Source organism: Lathyrus oleraceus, chromosome 4 (assembly GCF_024323335.1).
Source record: "Lathyrus oleraceus cultivar Zhongwan6 chromosome 4, CAAS_Psat_ZW6_1.0, whole genome shotgun sequence".
Lineage (NCBI taxonomy): Eukaryota > Viridiplantae > Streptophyta > Magnoliopsida > Fabales > Fabaceae > Lathyrus > Lathyrus oleraceus.
The window spans coordinates 475,893,024-475,898,511 of NC_066582.1; the positions used below are offsets into that span (position 1 = coordinate 475,893,024).

A 5,488-nucleotide genomic window follows, 5' to 3' on the forward strand; every position below is an offset into this window, starting at 1 on the left:
AAGATCAACTAAATCCTAATTAATTTTAACTTCCTAAACAACCAATTAAAACTAATTAAAACTCTAATAATACCAATCAAATTCAAGATTTAGACCTAATAAAATTCTAATTAAAATCTAATTAAGAAACTAATCAAATTAAAGTAATCATTCCTAATTAACCTAAAAATTAATCATATTCTAAAATACTCATGATTAACTCCTAATAATTTCTAATTAGCAAAACAACTGAAGATGGGCCTGTGTAGAACAAAGGGGGGTGTAAGCCCAAATTCGGAGTACACAGAGAGGAATCCGCTTGGGCCTTAGTAAAGGCCCAACGCTGGTTTAAGCCTCGGAACCAGGGGTGTGGAATACCAGGTCGTGTGTGGAAAGTAAACCGTTTGGGCTGAAGGCCCATATCCCCTCAAACTGGAAATGAGAATCGCCACGTGCGCAAGGGTGATGAATACGTGAACCACGTTGGTAGAAACCTCCAGTTAACTCAAATCTCCCACCCTGGATTCAAATTTTCTCCGCCGCACCGGAATCCGTTGCCGGTGGCGGCATTGCCTGAACTACCAAATCCAGATACCAAACTTCTCCTATGTACGCCCTGAATTCGAATCTTGACTCAGGTTCCCCAAACTTATCATCAACTAAATGAATCATAGCAACTTCTTCATGAACCCTAGGTCGTAAAACATAAATAAAACTCTCCCTACCTAGAATCGAAGCCCTAGGGGTTGGGGTTCTGATTCCAATCACCTCCGGCTATACTACGGTAACTAGTTCAAAATGGAATAATGAATAGACCAACGTACCTTCCAGAGACGACGAAGAGAGCGACAATTTCGGTGAGTTCTTGCTTTGAATCTTTCTTCTTTATGAATGCGAAAAATTCTTCTTCTTCTCCAGTCTCTAGTCTCTAGGAATGGCTTCTTCTTGAGATGCGTGTGCGATTTTTTGCAACGGAGAGGGTGGCAAAGATTGAAGCTCAACTGCTTAGAGCTTCTGATGTTGAAGGTCTAACAGTTACGGTAATTGAGAGCTATAGTGAGGGATTGGGATGAGTTTTTAGAATCACGTGCCCAACCCATGAATGAGGGTGAGAGATGAATTTATAGAGTTGGGAATGGTTAACTGAATCAGGCGGTTCAGGAAGCTCCGTTAGGGAAGTTCATACTGTTAGTGAAATTGCAATGGAAGTTAATTGAATGTTAAAGTTTTGTTAATTGTTCAGTTGGAAATTTATTAGAGAAGTTAGTTATGTTTGTAGTGTGAGTTTTTCTGTTATTAGTTGGGATTCTCTTGTTTTGTTAAATGTTAAACGAAAAAGGAGTATTGGATATTGTCTTTGGTTTTGTAATGCTTTAAGTTTTGTATTTGTATTGTGTAATATTATCCCATGTGGAGGTCAGCTTGTCAGATGCCAACGGTGTCGTGAACTGCTGTGTGTGTGATTAGAATGTATCATCTGCTACTTATAGAGGGATTATGGTTCGCTACAGAAGGTCGCAGCTCCCGCTGATAGGTAAGGCCTGGTACCCTGCGGTTGTTGGCATTGGTGACTTAAGTAATACTCCTATTGCATTTTTTTGCTGTAATAGTTTCAGAGCTTTTTGTTTTATGGACCATTTCAGAACTACCAGTGGTGATTCTGGACCAATTGTTATCTCCGTCACTGAAGGAAACTGCCTCATAAGCAGCATGGAAATAATCTACTTGGTTACTATTTCATTCTCCCACAACCTGCTAATAGTCTGAGATAGTAAAGAAACCAACTCATTTGAGGATATGCAGGCCTTGATGGAAGAATTCTCACACATGCCACCACCCAATAATTTGAGCAGGTCACGAGGCAACCGGTCAGTGTTATTCTCAAGAAATGATAAGAGATCTCCATAACCAAGAGAGTTAAAATTCTTCACACCAAACTGCTCAGCCAACCAACTTTCACAGTTGCAAAACTTTCTCGAAAACATTATTTTATACTTCCCCTGTGAGTCACCATTTCTATATATCTCAAGAAATGCAATTTGTATTCTCTACATTATCCTTTGCTACCAGTGGTACATTTTCCAAGTTGGGTTCTGTTGGTTCTATGTGTTGGCAGCAATTTTGGTAAAACCAAGAGTGTTTACAAGTTGTCACAAGTGTTGTCTTAACATAAGATAACATGTACCTGCAGGATATTTAAAATGTGATTATGCAGGATTTTACTGAGATGTCAGACTCGATGTCATGACATCTATATACAGAACATTCAGTCTGAATGTTATGTATTATGTGATTGCGTTTTTAATGCTAATTTGTGTGTGATTGATGAGATGATTTAACACGCTATCAATCAATAATTACAACTAGATTGACTTATTTTCCAAAGAGAAGATATGAATGGAAAATAGTTTTAGGGTTTTATGATGTCCAAGCCCAGCCAAATACTTCTATAAAAAGGACATGGAAAACCTGATTTTATACACAAGAAATAACGAATGAAATATTGAGAGAGGATAAGGGTTTTAGTCTTGTGTGGTCGTGTGAATTGTAAGCCATTCAATTCATCCATAGATGATTGAACTGGTCTGATTTTTTAGTTGTAATTTATCACTCTAAGCTTTTAGGCATGAGTGCGTGTTTACTTGATTGAAGCTTTTAAGTAAGATCAAGTATGTGTCTTTGAAGAGTGTCTTCTTTTTATTGTAATTCTTGTTTTATATCACTGCTGTGATTGAGGGGGAGTGAGTAGGATCTAATATCTAAGAGTTATTAGGTAGAAGTCACATGGGTAGAGATTAGGTGAAAAGACTGTAACTTGAAGTTGTTTACTGAGAGTCTTTGAACTGATTCTATTTAGTGGATTTCCTTCATGGCTTGGTAGCCCCCAGACGTAGGTGAGTTTGCACCGAACTGGGTTAACAATTGCTTGTGTCTCTTGCATTACTATTCTTTATCTTTTATCCTGTTTTATATTGTTCAGATATTAGTGTCGTGACATTACCTTCGACATCTCATATCTGATACCAGAATTTCAATTGGTATCAGAGCAGGCATCCTGCTCTGGTTCTGGGTGAGATCTAGGGACGTTACTTTTTGGTACTATAGAGAGAGATGGAGGATCTGTTCACAGACCACCTATTCTGGATGGGTCCAACTATGACTACTGGAAACCTCGAATGGTGGCCTTCCTAAAATCTTTGGACAATAAGGCTTGGAAGGTTGTTTTAACAAGATGGGAACATCCATTTATTACTAAGGATGGAGAAGCTACAACTGATAAGAAGGCTGAGGAACAATGGACCAAGGAGGAGGATGATCTAGCCCTTGGGAACTCTAAATCATTTAAGGTTATATTCAATGGAGTAGATAAGAATATCTTCAGATTGGTAAACAACTGTGAGATGACTAAAGATGCTTGGAACATTCTCAAAACCACTCATGAAGGCACCTCTAGAGTAAAGATGTCTAGACTGCAGCTGCACACTACCAAGTTTGAAAATTTAAGGATGAAAGAAGATGAAAAAATTCATGAATTTCATATGAATATCCTTGAAATTGATAATGCCTCAGGAGCCCTGGGTGAGAAGATGTCAGATGAAAAACTAGTGAGGAAAATACTCAGGTCACTTCCTAAGAGATTTGCCATGAAAGTGACAGCCATAGAAGAGTCTCAAGATATTTCCAATATGAGAGTTGATGAGCTAATTGGATCCCTCCAAACATTTGAGATGGGAATGTGTGATGGATCTGAAAAGAAAGTCAAAAGCATAACCTTCATGTCAAACACTGAAGAGAAAGAGGAAGAAAGTGGTCAAGATACTGATGATGATCTGGAAAATGATGTAGCATTGCTGGGAAGACAGTTCAACAGACTTCTGAAAAAGATGGATGTAAGGTCTAAGTCAAATGTTAAGAACATCTCATCTGACATCAGTAAGTCCAATAATGCTTGAAGAAGAACAAGATCTGATGAAAAGACCAAAGAAGGAAAAGGAGTTCAGTGCCATGAATGTGATGGGTATGGACACATTAGAGCTGAATATGGAACCTACCTCAAGAAACAAAAGAAGATTCTTGCTGCTACTTGGTCTGATGAAAGTGAAACAGAAGAGTCTGCAAATCTTGTGACTGCATTGATTGGAAGATGAGGTTCTGATGAAGACTCAGGTGATGATGAAGTGACCTTTGATGAGTTAGCCACTACCTACAGAAAGCTGTGTCACAGAAGTGAAGAAGTGTGTCAACAAGTTGAAAGTCAGAAGAAAGTGATAGCACGGCTGGAGAATGAGAAGGCAGAACATTTGGAAACCATCTCTAAGTTAAAAACTGAAGCAGTATTCTTGAATTCTAAACTAGATGAGATGACAAAGTATGTCAGAATGCTGAATAATGGAACTGACACCTTAGACAAAATCCTCCAGACTGGACAAATGGAAGGAGACAAGTCTGGAATTGGGTTCAATGAATCTAAACCTGAGTGCAGTCACACTGGTAGCCAACCTAAATCCAAACCTAAGTGCAGTCACACTGGTAGCAAACCAGAGATGTCACAGCATATTGTAAGACCCTAATTTTGACCCTAAGATCCCTCATGGCATCATATCATTTGCTCATTGCATTGCCTCAAGGATCATAGCTTGTTTGGCTCCTTAACCCTTGGGTTGGGAATTGTGTGAGTTGGTTTGAGACCACAAAGCATGCTTGAATTGTATATTATTGCTTTTCTTATTTTGTTTACTAACCAAAAGCACAAAAATATGTCACTAACTCTTTTGTTTTTGAAGCTCAAGTGACCTTGTGATCCCCTGCTCCTAGGAGGCTCCTATGCTCAATGAGGTGGCTAGAGGAAGATGAAAGAAAGCATGACAATGGTCCACAAAGCTCCTAATCATCATATATGTCTCATGAGTATCTCAATTTTCCAATTTGATCAAGGTAAGCCAAAGGGCTTGACGATTGTTTCCCAAGGAAACCCTAATTCAATTGTGCATTGACTGTGCCTTGCTCATGAAGCAACCTCAACCTATGATCAAATTTAATCAAGGTAAGTTCTTTCATTCATTATTTTATGCATATATGAGCCTATGTGAGTATCCCCAATCATTCATTCATCAAGATTTGAAGTTTGGCCTTGAGAAGTTGACCAGTCAAGTCATTTGACTAAATTGAGGATCCCTGAGACCTACCTTTTGATATGTTTGTCAAATGAAGATGACCTCAAGAGAACAAAAGTTCTCAAAACCATATGCACAACTTTCATGTTCATCAAAAATCCATTTGAAACTTTTAAGGTCATCATTCATTTCAAAACATTATAGGTCATTTTGACTAAAACCCTAATTTTGGGTCAACTTCCCATGAACCTAACTTCTTTATTTTTTATGATTTTGAGGTGAGACCAATTGCATTGAAAAGCTTAAGATGTCTGATTCAAATGTTATGTTGGACAAAATTTCATAATTCTAAAAGAAACACATGTGATAATACAAAACATTATAGGTCACTTTGG

At 38.1% G+C, this 5,488-nt stretch overlaps 1 long non-coding RNA gene across 1 annotated transcript; it reads left to right on the plus strand.

Moving 5' to 3' along the window:
* The first annotated feature begins 399 nt into the window (after positions 1–399).
* On the plus strand, positions 400–2,064 carry LOC127076279 (uncharacterized). Its single transcript, XR_007786788.1, has 2 exons — positions 400–1,513; positions 1,623–2,064. It is a non-coding gene; the product is annotated as an uncharacterized LOC127076279 (long non-coding RNA).
* The last annotated feature ends 3,424 nt before the right edge of the window (positions 2,065–5,488 follow it).